The sequence below is a fragment of the Hypanus sabinus genome, chromosome 19 (assembly GCF_030144855.1).
Source record: "Hypanus sabinus isolate sHypSab1 chromosome 19, sHypSab1.hap1, whole genome shotgun sequence".
In the NCBI taxonomy this organism is placed as follows: Eukaryota; Metazoa; Chordata; class Chondrichthyes; order Myliobatiformes; family Dasyatidae; genus Hypanus; species Hypanus sabinus.
The window spans coordinates 44,076,868-44,091,770 of record NC_082724.1 but is presented as its reverse complement, the minus strand read 5'-3'; the positions used below and the strand labels follow the sequence as shown (position 1 = coordinate 44,091,770).

The window sequence follows — 14,903 nt, the reverse complement described above, 5'->3', positions numbered from 1 at the left end:
ACTGTTGTAGACTTGTTTCTTCAAATGAACCCCTTGGGCAAAGGCATAATTTCTACTATTCGCATTAAATTTATGATTCTCAGACAAGCCCCTTGTGATAAAATTAAAACTGCTTGGGAGCATGACTTCGGTTTTTCTTTGTCCAACAAGGTTTGGGATTCAATTCTTAAATCCGTCAATTCAATCTCTTTATGTGCTCGCCATTGTCTCCTGCAGCTTAAAGTCGTCCACAGGGCTCATATGTCCAAAGCCAAATTGGTGAAGTTCTATCCTGATATTAGTCCCTGGTGTGACAAATGCAAAGGAAGTGAGGCCTCCCTTTTCCATTTGTATTGGGCCTGTCCTAATCTGGAAAATTTTTGGAAAGGTTTTTTTTTAACTTTATCTTCTATATTAAATTGTCATTTGGTACCTGATCCTTTGATCACTCTTTTTGGTATTCTTCGAGACCCTGACAAGCATTTGACCCTGGCTAAACAACGAACATTGTCTTTTGCCTCTCTTCTAGCCAGACAAGCAGTACTCCTTAAATGGAGAGATGTAGTTCCCCCTATCCATGCGCAATGGCTTAGGGAAATTATGTCTTGTTCAGATCTCGAAAAGATTCATTACTCACTTTCTAATTCGGACATAAAGTTCCATAGGGTGTGGGGATCTTTTCTCGAATATTTTCATAACTCTCACTTAGATTGACAGGTGTTTGTTCTTTTTTCCCTTGCTAATCCAACGCTACATTTCCAGCTTTTTTTTTACTTTTGTTTTTATCTGATCAGGTAGCAGGCTGCCCCCCCCCCCCTTTTTTTATTACAATATGTAGTTCTGGGGTAATAAAAGTCTATCTCATATAATGGTTGGCTTGGAGTTGGATCAGTGATAGATTGGGTGCTTTTCTTTCCTTTACTCTTTTTTTTTCCTTTTTTACTATGGGTGACTTGCTCATTTGTTAAGACATGTATTACTGTTATTTTTGTTTATATGGCAATGATCCTTCTATATATATTATTGATTTTCTTTTCTTCATTGTAGTTTGTAGAAAATTATAAATAATTTTTTTTTAAGTTAGCAAAGTGCTTTATTAGACAAACAAATTTACAGGACAATGAGCAATATTCCTGTGGTGTGCTTACTGACACTGGTAAAAGCAGTACCACCCTGTTTTGCACTCAAACAACTGTAGTAGAATACAGAGAGCCTTTAGACGTGTGCTACAAGTCTAACAACACATATACACACACTGGAAATGTTACAGCCCATACCTAAACATGTAAATGAAAAGGAAAAACAGTCTCTCCACTTTACAATGTCTTGGGTACCTGGACAGACGGGTCCTTTCCAATCTGACCCTGTACCTATTCCTCTGATATGAAGTGTTTTTCTTTGTCATTACCTGCTGATCTAAATTGTGTTGTGTCACTACAGCCTGTTACATGAAATCATTTGATGGAAGTAGTACCTTCACTGTCAATCCAACCCATAGCGATGAAAGGTGTTGGCCTTCTATGGTTTCAGTTTGCTTGCCTCCCTGAGCCACCTCTTTCTGCACCACTTTATCCTTGTGGATTCCCTGATGTGTGAACAATAGTGACACATTCATCTCTAAGCTGTTCATGTGATTGATTGCATCGAAACAGTTTTCATAATTTTGTTTCGGTACCTGTACTGGCTAAAGATGTGTATTCAGCACATCTACATGGAGTGCTGTCGCAGGAAAGCATCAGCATCAAGGAGTCTCACCATCCAGGACATGCTCTCTTCTCATTGCTGCCATCAAGAATGAGGCACAGGGGCCCCGGACCCACACCACCAGGTCCAGTTATTACTCATCAACTATCAGACTCTTGAACTAAAGGGGATAACTTCACTAACTTCACTTACCCCAACACTGAACTTTCCCCTCAATCTATGGATCCACTATCAAGGACTCTTCATCTCACATTTTTGATAAGTATTGCTTATTTATTATTATCATTATTATTATTATTATTATTATTATTATTATTATTAGTTTCTTTGTATTTACTCTGAATGCCCATAAAAAAATTAACCTCAAGGTTGTGCATTTATGTACTTTGATAATAAATAGACTTTGAACTTTGAACATTTTGCAGTCACTTCCAGGAATAGATTTAATACCACTATGGTCTACTAAACAGAAAGGTGCATCTTGGAATTCATCCATCTTTGTGTTTACCAACTTCAGATTATCCTTATTGAAAATAGATAGCACATGGTTTGTCGTTTCTAGCTGTCGTATCCTCCCTTTGCTCTAGAAGGACGTGGCATGTTGCTCCACAGCAAATTGAAACATCACTGATAGATCTTGCATGAGCTTCTTGACATAGTTGTGTCTAGTGTATTTTTTTTTCCACAACATTTGCCTTGCAGGACACCAGGAACTCAGTATTCAACTGTTATTCTGAATCAGACACTGTTCTTTGACCTGCACATCTCTTCTAGTCCATAAATTGGTTAGGACTTTATTCACTGGAGTGTAGGAGAATGAGGGAGATTTGACAGATGTATACAAAATTATGAGGGATATAGATAGCGTAAGTAAAAGCAGGTTTTTTCTACTGAGGTTGAACTAGAAATCATGGGTTAAGTGTGAAGGATGAAATTTTTAAGGGGAAAGTGAAAGGGAACTTCTTCAATCACAGGATGGTGAGAATCTAGAATGATCTACCAGCAGAAGTGGTGGATATGGGTTTGATTTCAAAATTTAGGAGAAATTTAGATAGGTATATGTATGGGAGGGGGATGGAGGGCTTTGGCTGGGTGTAGGTTGAAGGGACTAGTCAACATAATAGTTTAGCATGGTCTAGATGGGTCAAAGGGCCTGTTTCTGTGCTGTTTCTATGACTAAGTATTTAATGTTCTTTTTATGCAGTGATTATAGAAATAATTTTCTAATGTACATCATACACACTTTTTCCAATGCAAAGTTTGATTTTATTTAGCAACTCATGTAGCATCCACAAAGCATCTGAGCTGCTTTGATTGTGTACTACCTGTCCTGTCTTTGTTCTGTACTTCACCAAATGTTCTCCATGCTTTTGGCAACCCGATATTTAAAGCCTGTCTTCAGAGATATAGATGTATACTTCATTGATCCCAAAGGGAATTACAGTGTCACAGTAGCATTACAAGTGCACAGATATACAAATATACAGCTATTAGAAGAGAAGTAAGAAAGAATAAAAAATAAGTACCTCAAACAGTCTAACAGGAGGGGTTCATCACTTTCTTGGTTATAGGTTGACTCATTATAGAGCCTAATGGCAGAGAGTAAGAATGACATCATATAGCACAGTTGGCTTAGTCTGTTACTAAATGTGATCCTCTTTTTAGCGAAGGTGGCATGCAGAAGTTGAGAAACATTGTCCATAATTGCCAGGATTTTCTGTAGGGTTCTTTGTTCTACCACAGCCTCCAGTGTGTCCAGTTTGACCCCTATAACAGAGCCAGTCTTTCTAATCTGTGTGGTTTAGGTATGACACAGATTTTTATGAATGCAAGCACTTTTCTATAGTTATCAATGATCAAAATTTAAAGTGAATTTAATATTGAAGTGCATATATGTCACTATACACTACCTTGAGATTCATTTTCTTACATGCATTCATAGTAAATGGAAAGAAACGTAAGAGAATCAATGAAAAACCACACACAACAGAGATGGACAAGCAACCATTGTGCAGAAGACAACAACCCAACAACTGTGCAAACAGAGAACCTGCCAAACTGACTGTCCAGCTGGGCAGCCAAGGTAGTGATAATCAGAATCAGAATCAGGTTCATTATCACCAGCATGTGACTTGGCATTAGTTAACTTAGCAGCAGCAGTTCAATGGAATACATGATCTAGCTGAGAAAAAATATAATAATAATAAATAAAATAAAAGTAATAATAATAAATAAATGAATAAATAAATTACATATATTGAATAGATTTTTAAGAAGTGCAAAAACAGAAATACTGTATGTTTAAAAAAAAGTGAGGTAGTATCTAAAACATCAATCTCCATTTCTGAATCCAATGGCAGAGGGGGAAAAGCTGCTCCTGAATTGCACAGTGTGTGTCTTCAGGCTTCTGCACCTCCTACCTAATGATAACCATGAGAAAAGGGCATGCCCTGGGTGCTGGAGGTCCTTAATAATGGACGCTGCCTTTCTGAGACACCGCTCCTTAAAGATATCCTGGGTACTTTGTAGACAAATGCCCAAGATGGAGCTGACTAGATTTACAACCTTCTTCAGCTTCTTTTGGTCCTGTGCAGTAGCTTCTCCATACCAGACAGTGATGCAGCCTGTCAGAATGCTCTCCACAATACAACTATAGAAGTTTCTGAGTATATTTGTTGACATGCCAAATCTTTTCAAAATTCTAATAAAGTATAGCCGCCTAATAAAGATAGCTTACCTTTCTGATAGTTCAACATGCTTCTTATTGTTTTATGCATAACAATATTAAAAATATTATATAAAACTACCTTCAGAGTAAATGTATAGGCTGTATATATAATATAAATGGATTTTGTGTTTAGACTTGGTTCCCGTTCCCAAGATACCTTGTGATACAGGTACAAGTATTACAATATCTGAAATCTGAAACACTTCTAGCCCCAAGAATTTTGGATAAGGGGTGCTTAACCTGAATTGTATAATTCACTCCCCCGTGAACAGTTATATGCAGGAATAGCTTAATTTTAACGGGTATGCTTTATCTATCACAGCTTGGTTAATATTTGGCTTTCTCTCCACTGTCTATATTCTTTATACAGGTAACCTGCCTAACCAGGTTCACACCTTTCCTGCTAGTAGTTCTTGCCAGGAACAAAGCTGCTGACTATGAAGAGGAAATCACAGCTTTTCCTGTTAGTCAAGTAGAAAATTCTTTGCCAATTAATGAATGCTAAGTTTATTTGTCTAGTAACTTGATTAGTTCCCCATAGGGTTGTTCTACCGTATTAAGACAAGGGCATAATTTCAGGCTGGTTGAACTCATCAGATTTGCTAATTGATGGATTGTGTTATCATAGTTTCTAACATGAATTACATTTTTGCTGAATCTTTGAAGTTTGCAACTGTGATGTGTAATAGACTGGCATTTATACATGATTTTCAGGAAATAACATTTTACTTCCTTTGAGAATGGAATAAAATTGGTATGTTTAAAACATGCTTGTGTTGCTGCACTCACATGGGGCCTCCCATTCCTATAGATGCTGCAGAGGACAGAAGAACAGATAGAATGAATTATGCTATTTGCTTCCAGAAAATTGAATTTTCACAAGAAACTCCCACTCCTGTAATATATTTGCTTCTTTGCAGTCACCAAATCTGCTCCAAGAATACACTGAGCTTAAAATAAACCAACATTAAAACATCCATAGTTGTATTGTTAAGGCAGTTTTGTGGCTTCAGTACATAAAAACTAAGCAAGCTACAAATCTCAGCTTGCCATGATGAGACAAGTAGCTTTTAAATGAACTAACAAAACTAGTTGGGAGCTGAAGGAAATGAATTGTTTCTTTCCTTGAACCTCTATAGTTTAGCTGTCCACATAGCTTCCAAATACACAGGGAAATAGAACGAGAACATTCACGAAATATGGATTCATCCCCAAAGCCTTTGGGAATGATAATGTTCAATTATTGTGGGAGTAAAGTGCATTTGTTAGCTTTTCAAAATGCTGCCAAATGATTTCTTTTTTTCCTTTCAAAGCATCTCTGTATGGTGATGACCAAAATATCATACAGGTTTTTGTTTGCGGGGATAATGAACAAATTCACTAACATGGATGTGAAAAGGATCCATTCCAGACCTTTACAAGATTAAGGTTGAAATAAATAAGTTCAAGCAGATTTTAGAAAACAGGTGCAAGAGACTTCTACCTAGCAAACATCTGACAAAAAACACCTGCAATTTGATTATTCTGGAGAAAACCTGATCCACGCATTGCACTCTAAACCAAACAATTTCAGTTAAGATCTGTACCATGTCCATCAAAGCAGCTAAACATCTATTAACAATGTTGGATGTGAAACACTCTACTCCATGCCTAATTGTAGCAGGGAACTTCACTTTGTACAAAGAACCATAACAAATTCACTACAGCTGCTGTAGCATCAGAGAAGACAGTTGTTTTAAAGCAAATACCGGTAATCAGATGGTGTTTAAATAGGTCAATGAAAACCCTATTTGAAAACTTGGTAGTTTAAATACTAAATATGTATAATTGGCACAGAGCATGCAAACCACAGACACCAAAGTATCATTAGAAAAAATCATGAAAAGGTTAAAATTTAAAAAATAGTTTAGAAAAAAACAACTATAAGTAAGAATGACAGTGAGCTGGACTTCTGAGGTAGCTTATTACACAAACATATAAAGGCATTTACTGGTCCATCAAAGGAACTTTGTATCTAACATCTGATGAAAGGTGGTTGGAAATTGAGGCAGAGCCTACTGATAAAAGTACAACAGATGTTCTAGCAAAGTGGAAAATCCAGAGATAAATGTAATGTGGGGAAGAGAATCATTATTGGCACTGTGTCTGGTGACTGAGACATGAAAGTACCTCAGAAGGCAAAAATATGGCAGGTTTTATGAGTCATGAAAGCAATCAGGAAAATAGAGGTGAGCACAGTTGTACAACTCTGGTTGCACAGATCAGGGTTTCTTGAATATGATTATTGAAACGTCCAAAGTCCTTGGAGGATTCAACAGGTAGAGACATGGCGTAACATACAAAATGCTGGAGGAACTCTGCAGGCAAGGCAGCATCCATGAAGAAGAATAAACAGTTGATCTTTCATGCCAAAAGGATGGTAAATCTTTCACACTGCCTACCCTGGAGGGCTGAAGAGTTTTAGTTGCTAATTTCATTCAAAAACTAAGATAAAGGCTCCTGCTCCTAATTCTTTTCTTCCTACATTCTTATTCTTGCATACTCTTTTGGCCTATTATTGCTTGTTTAATTGGCATTCAATGGGCATTAACTCAGCATAATTACAGTTAATGGATAATATTCAACAAGTTAATCATTGGAAAAGGATTAAGCACTGAAGCACTTCCTGTAACTAGGGTTTGTCTCACACTGTCAATGCAAAATCAGCACTGGACTGATCAGTATGCTGCAGTCTTAGACTGGATTCCTTTCTTTCATGAGGTAAAATGTTTAGAAGAAAGTTGGAAATTTTCGCAGGTATGAATTAAAACATAATAGATACTTCCAGTTCATAACATTGACAGCCCTGTATAAAAGACATCTTACAGTTTGATTTATAAAAAAAAAGCACAGAAGAGAATTAAATCAAACGATTCAGTCTATAAACTTGTATCAGTGCACAGGGATAATCTTGTTTATTATAATAGCAGATGTGTTTTATACACTCCACAGATTCTACTTCATCTGCTAAACTCATCCAGCAGTTTCTTTGTTTGTATTTGATAAGTTAATTGTATTTGCAGTAGCAATTGATCTGATGAACCAGCTGAGCTGGTTTTCTGCACCTTCATTTCATTTCAGGCTGATTTTATCAACTTAGTGATATCAAGTTCACGTTGCTGTCCTTTCACTACAATTAATGTGGTCAAGGAAAGAACTTAATGCAAGTAAGTTATTAACGTTACTGCTGATAACAACAAAGTCATGAAATCCTACAGGACCAGAGAAAAGAAGATAAATCTATTTGATATTGAACAACTTGATTCCTAGTTCAATTTTTTTTATACGCTGGATTCACTTAAGTGGTTAAAAATAATGTCTGACTGCTTTCTGTGCTAGTCAATGAGATGCATTGAGACTCTTATTAGTGTAGAAATGTCTTTAATAATTGGTTGTGCTATAAGCTATAAGTGACTCCATTTAACATTTTAACTTAGATAATTATAAGAAAAATAACAATCTATACTAGACATTAAAGTATTTCCTTACAATACAATATTTAAGATACATCTTATGGTTTGATACATTATATAAAAAAGCCCAGAAGAGAATTAAATCAAGGGTTTCAGTTTATAAACTTGTATCAGTGCACAGAGATACATGTGTTTATTGTAATATCAGATGTGTTTTTGTTTAGTTGGACTGCAAATGTTTTTAAATTTTCCAGGATTAAAATATGTAGGTTTAGCTTTCTGTTATGTATTTTGATCTATTAAAGAGCAAACAAGCTGCTGGGCACAGCAGTTTATCTACTTTACAGTAAACATATTGACAGATGTCCATCCTATATTTGCATACATGAACTAGTCCAATATACCTGCATTTGGTCCATATACCTCTAAACCCTTCACATTCATGTCCAAATACTTTTAAATGGTCAAATTGTACCTGCCTCTACCACTTCCATATGCTGTGAAAAATATTTCCCCCTGACCCCTCCAATTCTGTCCTCTATCACCTTAAACATATGTCCTCTATTTTAGATTTCCCAACCCTGGGAAATCGACAGTGACTATCCACACACCTATTGATTTTATAAGGACCTGTAATGTCACTGCTCTGCCTCACTACAGGAACAACATTGCCAGCTGAATAAGTCTCTTCCATAACAAAAGGACTCCAGCCACAGCAACATGTATGTGAATCTTTCTTGCATCCATTTCCATCCCATCCTTACTCTGTTTCTCCATGTGGTTATTTCTGGGCTTCTTAGCCAACACTTCCAATGGAACTTCTGTTATAGTTCATCCCAATTTAGATGAGGGACCAACAGCACCCAACTTATGCACAGAGAAGCATCTCTTGAGGCCTTCATGCACAGAATTTTTAATATGTTTTCCAGACACACTGTACTCTGAAGATAGGACAGATTGGCTGAGCACTTGGTGAACAGACTTATTCAACATTCTGATATAGAATTCACCTTTGGCCTCAAAACAATAGCGGTGAATTTTACATATTCCTGTGGAGCCAACAGTGTAGAAATAACTCGACAGGGAACATGGTCATCAATTCTCCTGCGCTTCTCACTGCCCTACCCAATATTCAACTTTCTTCCAGTGATTAAAGGATCAAGTACTGATTAGCTCATGCTGGTGACCTGCCTATGATCAGTGCCAACAAGTAAATTGGAGAATTTTCAAAACACTAGAACATCTTTTTCCATTTTTGAGATTCCAAAATAAAGCCCAGATCAAAATTTAATTTTTCACCTTCATAATCAGCTAGCCTCACATCAGACATCACTGTCTAGTTTGCTGCAGCCTCCTCTCATGTCATACAGCATGAAAACTACAGTGACTAGTCAGGTCAGCTGAAAAGGTCATCAACTGTGATAGATCCAAGATGGCAGCACGACGCAGCTTGCAGCGGCCACTCCAGAGCTGATTATCTGTTATTTGTGAAGCGGGGTGCCGTGTGCAATCATAATCTGATGAAAAACGGACGTGGGAGCATGGAGGAACATCTGAAAATCTCCAGGAAGACCTTCTTTGTTGCTGCTGCTGCTGCTGTGAGGTCTGGGTCTCTGCTGGGAAGTACAGGCCCCCAGTCCTCGGGGTCGCAATGCCGATGGCCTTTGGCAGGGCCATCTTAATATGCTCAGCAGAGGACGGTGTTCGGAGAAGCTGTGCCGGAGGGGATGGTCGGAAGCTCAGAGGTTCGACGGACTCGGAGTCCGCTGCGATCATGTCGCTTTCACTGTGTGCTGTGTCTGTGAGGCTTGGTCTGACGGTGCTTTCATTGTGTGCTGCGTCTGTGAGGCTGACTCGGGCAGCGCCGTGGAAGTCCATAGTTGGTGTACTCCCTTCTGCCGCCAGCATGGGATGACGTGTCTATTGGGACTCTGAGGACTTGTGGAAACTGTGTGGTGGTTTCTTTCGAACTTAAAGTCTTTTAATATCTTTGGACATTTTTACTGTGCCCATGGTCTTTTTTTTAATCAATTATGCTATTGTTTGCACTGTTGTAACTATGTGGTTTTGTGCAGGTCTTGTAGCTTTAGTTTTTGGTCTTGTTTGTCTGGTGGGATTGGAGCTCCTTTCCAGGGAATGCACTAAGATGGTAACACGATATTAATACGCAGCAGCCTCTCCGGACTCTGGATTGGGGATTACCAAGTGTTATGTGGATTTTCTGGTGTAGTCTGTTTTATCATGTGTTTTTGTGATAACATTCTGGAGGAACGTTGTCTCATTTTTTAACTGCATTGCATTTGTGGTTTCTAAATGACAATAATCTGAATCTGAATCTGAACTGCAGTCTATCATCACTGCAGATTAGAAACACTCAAGTGTGGTGACCAGTAAAGTTACTAGAGGACCAGGTATGATCACCAGAAAGCCATCACACGGGTAAAATGACAATTCCAGACTAAACTTGAATCAATGAAGGGTGCGTGACAGTTGTGGCAGGGCTTGAATACTATCACCTCTTATAAAGTTAAATCAAGCGATCTAGGCGACAACAGGGTTTCGCTTCCAAATGAGCTTAATGCCTTCTATGCTCATTTTGACTGTCAAAGCATGGGGGAACTATTATGAACTCCTACCACCCCAACTCAAAAAGTGCCCAGCCCCGATGTGGTCCTGGCCAAGTACTAAAGACCCGTGCTGATCAACTGGCTGGAGTGTTCACTGAGATCCTTATCCTCTTGCACCAGCAGTCTGAGGTATACACCAGTTTCAAGCAGGTTTCAATTATACCAGTGCCTAAGAAGAACACGGTACCTGCCTTAATGACTATCATCCAGTAGCAATTACATCCACTGTGATGAAGTGTTTTGAGAGGTTGGTGATGAAACATACCAATTCCTGCCTGGGAAGTGACTTACATCCATTCCAATTTGCCTATTGGTGCCACAGGTCCAGAGCAGATGCTGTCTTATTGATTCTTCACTCAGCCCTGGAACATCTTTATAGGGAAGGTGCATGCATCAAGATACCCATTACTGAATACAGCACACCATTCAATGCCATCATCGCTTCAAAAGTAATCAATAAGCTCCCAGACCTTGGCCTCAATACTTCCTTGTACAATTGGATCCCCAATTTCCTTCCTTGTAGACCCCAGTCAGTTTGGACTGGCAACACCATCTTCTCCACAATCTCCACCAGCACAGGTGCACCACAAGGATGTGCGCTAAGCCCTCTGCTCTACTTGCTTTACATTTCTGACTGTGCGGCTAAGCACAACTTCAATTCCATATTCAATTTTTCTGACAACAACACTGCTGTAGGCCGAATGAAAGATGATGATGAATCAGCATAGAGAATGGAGATTGAATATTTTTCTGAGCAGTGCTGTGCTATGATTATTGTTCTATGGATTTATTGAGTATTCCCACAAAAAAATGAACCATCGTGTTGTATATGGTGATATATATTTATTTTGATGATAAATTTACATTGAACTTTAAACTTTGACGTGCAGGACTTGATTGCATCCAGGACAAAAAAAGCTGGCAGGAAAATCATTGAGGAAATTGTTCACCTTAGAAAATGTCTTTTCCAAAAGCGCTCTTCAGAAAGTACCATAAGACTATGAAAATTAAAACTTCATGCCATCTGAAAAGATTCTTCCTCCAGGAGGATAATCTGATCAACCATCCTAGTTAGCCCTCCACTCCCCTCTATCTATTATCCTATTCACTGCACCTCAATATAAACTTCTTAAACCACTTTTAATAATAATGTTTATGTTGGGGTCTGGTCCGGAACCCGCCTTCCGTGTCTTGCTCCGGTCCGCAGACTCCAGACTCCAGGCCTTGCAGCCAGCCCTCCTGTCACACGGAGCCATTGGATCACCTTGGCTTAAGGAGGTACACCTGTTGCCTATTAGGGGGCAGGTGTTTATAAAGGGGCTCGGGGACTGAGCCTGGTTGTGGGGTTGTCCTGTTCTGAAGCTGGTTTAACCTGCTCTGTACCTGGACTGCTGGCTCTGAATCCTGTTCTGCCCTGGTTGCTGCTCTGTTTTGTGTATGCTCTATCCGGTTGGTCTTGTTCCCCTGCTTCTCTCCTGTGTGCTGGTCCTGCTGTTCCACCTTATTCGTCTTGCTCACGTTGCCATGCTGTTGGTTGCCTTTCTGAATTTACCAGTGTATCACGGTAGTCCTGCTGCTCACCCTGGACCCAGCTTCCTTCTGATCCCTTGCCCCCGTCGGGCAGGTCCGGCCAGACTGCTGCTGCTTGATGGAGGTTCTACCCCTTCCTACCCATTACCTCTGTTGGGCAGCTCCGGCTGGATTGCTGCTGGCCGGCGGGGGTTTCTGCCCTTTCCACCTATTGCTCCATAACTGCCCAGGTGTCCGCGACTGGCCCAAGCCTCGGTGTTTCTGCCTGGGAGGTGACCCTGCCCAGGATCCATGCGGCCTGCCCTGAGGAATCCTCCTGCCCTGCCTAAACACTGAGATCCTCCTGCCAGCAATGAACTCTGGGATCCTTCTGCCCTGCCTGAACTCTGGGATCCTCCTGCCCGCCACGAACTGTGTCCTGTGTCCTGCATTTGGGTCCAATCCTGCCCCTGCTCCTGACAGTTTAATTTGTAAATACCAGATGGTATTTATGCATATTGTATTCTGTATCTGTATCTAAGTTCTCACTCTATTTATATATATATATAATTCTTTACTTTTTGTGATTGTGGATGTTATTGTTGTTTGTTGCAACTGGCGTCCTGACTAACACACCAGAACAAATTCCTATTACATCTAAGTGTACTGTATATGGTCAATAGAGTTGATCCTTGATGTAACCAATGTAAACTCAAACTTTATTATCTCTGGCCAGAAGAAATGCTATCAGCTATTAAGTCAAACATGATTGATTATTATGATTTTACGTCCTTTCATAGGGTCATGCATTTTCCAGGTCTCCAGAAGGTCATTATTGAGAAGTCACTCCCACATTACTGGCGATCAACTTTAAGATCACCCAGCTTTGAAATGTCTTTTCAGCTTAAAGCACTGATCTATAAACCTAATGCGCCTTCAAAGCCTACTTTGTGGGAGAAGCAATAAATGTATTTAAGGTTTGTAATTACTTTGCCATTTCCATCTCATGGGACCAAAGAAAGATAATCCATTGTGACATGCAAACAGTTTGCCTCTTGAACTTAAACTAAAATCTGCTGGCAAACCCAAACTGTTTGTCAGTTTAATTAAAAGCTTTTGGCTACAGGTCAATAACCATCTTACTTCCTCTACTTGTGGGACAACATCATTTACATTCGCAGTTTCCCTTTGCCACTTTCATACACTTCAGGAAGTTTGAAAAATATAATAATTTTATTCAAAATATTGTATATCACAGTCCATCCATTAACCTACATCAACCTGCAACACCACAACATACACTTCCTCTCCACAGACCCTCAGTACTCTTCATCCCTCACACATCGCCACTTTACACTTACACTCCACTCTTCATAGCTGCACTGACATAGTCACTGCTGTACTCTGCTCTTACCTAAAAGTTTTTCTTTCCAAGAGTCACTTTTTCATTTTATCCTGCACCTAGCATTGCTTCATAAACAACCAATCAGTCCATGTGTTTAAGCTAATCATATGTATACACTGCCACAGTCAAACAGCTACTTATATATTGCTTCTATATCTATATTGCGACGCTCTGGGGAGGGGTGAGTTCGACAGCCTGTCCCTGCATTTCTAATGAACAATACTGTTTATTACTCTTATGTTAAAATGCTTTTGTGGGATTAAGGTCAGGAGTTACAGTTCATTTATTGTTACATTTTAGCTTGGGTTATACAGTTATTCACTTGTGTACTTGTGGGTCACCCTGACTGTAACCGGGGTGTGTGATGGTCACCTCCCCCGTCTGTGTGAGACTGGTTGGGTTCACTCTCCAGGGCATGGTGCCCGGTCTGTTTTGTGTCTATCACAATAAAGCAGTTGTTGAGTTCAACGAGCTTCCTCATCTGTCATTATGGACCAAATGCTTGCCACAATATATATTGTGGGATTTTTTTGCTGCGTGGATCTGGAGTAACAATAATTTTATTTCCCTTTACACTCGGGTACTGGAAAATGATAAAGAAAAATCCTGAATTTTATACCTTGAATCCTAAAAACAGGAAAAGCACTCACTTTGTATATCTGGGTTCTCCTGACAATGGGCATGTTGCATTGATAGCCAAGGCAACCTTATGTTGTCAGAAAATAAGCAAAAACACAGACATATTTCATTAATCAGAGGCACCTAAGGAAACATGTTCACTTTCTATGTATAGAGACATTTGAAAGTGCGGGCCACTTATCCTCTCAGGTTTGTTTTATCAGTCAAATAGAACATCTTCAAACCATCTTTCTTTAATATGTTCTTCTATTATAAATGCAGTTGATGGATTTTCGTTTTTCTTAATTAACCTGGTCTCAGCAGCATTTTAGTAGCAGAGGAAGGGTCTCTATTATCTTTTGGTACTCCTCTAAATATCTCACCAGATTTACCAGTAAAAGATTCACAAGTGTGTTGGTTCAATATCTCAATCTGACGTGCTTTTGGAAGCTCCGTATAAACGTGCAATGTTACCACCTCTCAAATGACTATTTGAAGCATCCACACTTATAAAGAAGTATTAGCATAGCATAGTCTTTGTGCTGATGTAGGCCTTGGGTTTACTTTAAAATAAGTTCAAAAATAGGTCCAGCTAATGCTCCTGTTCTGTGCTGTTGAAGTGGTCTTCCACTCTATTTGTCATTTATTTGACATACAGTATGTACACTTGAGATGGTCCAATTAGAAACATCATGTAGTAAAGATGCAGAAAGTAGCCCTCACTCAACACTAAAGAAAAAGTATTCCCCATCTCTCCACTTTGGACCTAATATTAATTTATCACTACAAAGGGAGGTGTGCTAATAGGATGAAAGCAAAATGAAGAAAAATTACAACAGTTCAAAATCTGAAATAAAAGCAGATACTCACAGCATCTTCTC

General features: G+C 39.2%; 1 long non-coding RNA gene across 1 annotated transcript; it reads left to right on the top strand.

Moving 5' to 3' along the window:
• The first annotated feature begins 7,171 nt into the window (after positions 1–7,171).
• On the top strand, positions 7,172–13,864 carry LOC132377899 (uncharacterized). Its single transcript, XR_009506831.1, has 3 exons — positions 7,172–7,207; positions 7,532–7,617; positions 12,800–13,864. It is a non-coding gene; the product is annotated as an uncharacterized LOC132377899 (long non-coding RNA).
• Positions 13,865–14,903: the final 1,039 nt, after the last annotated feature.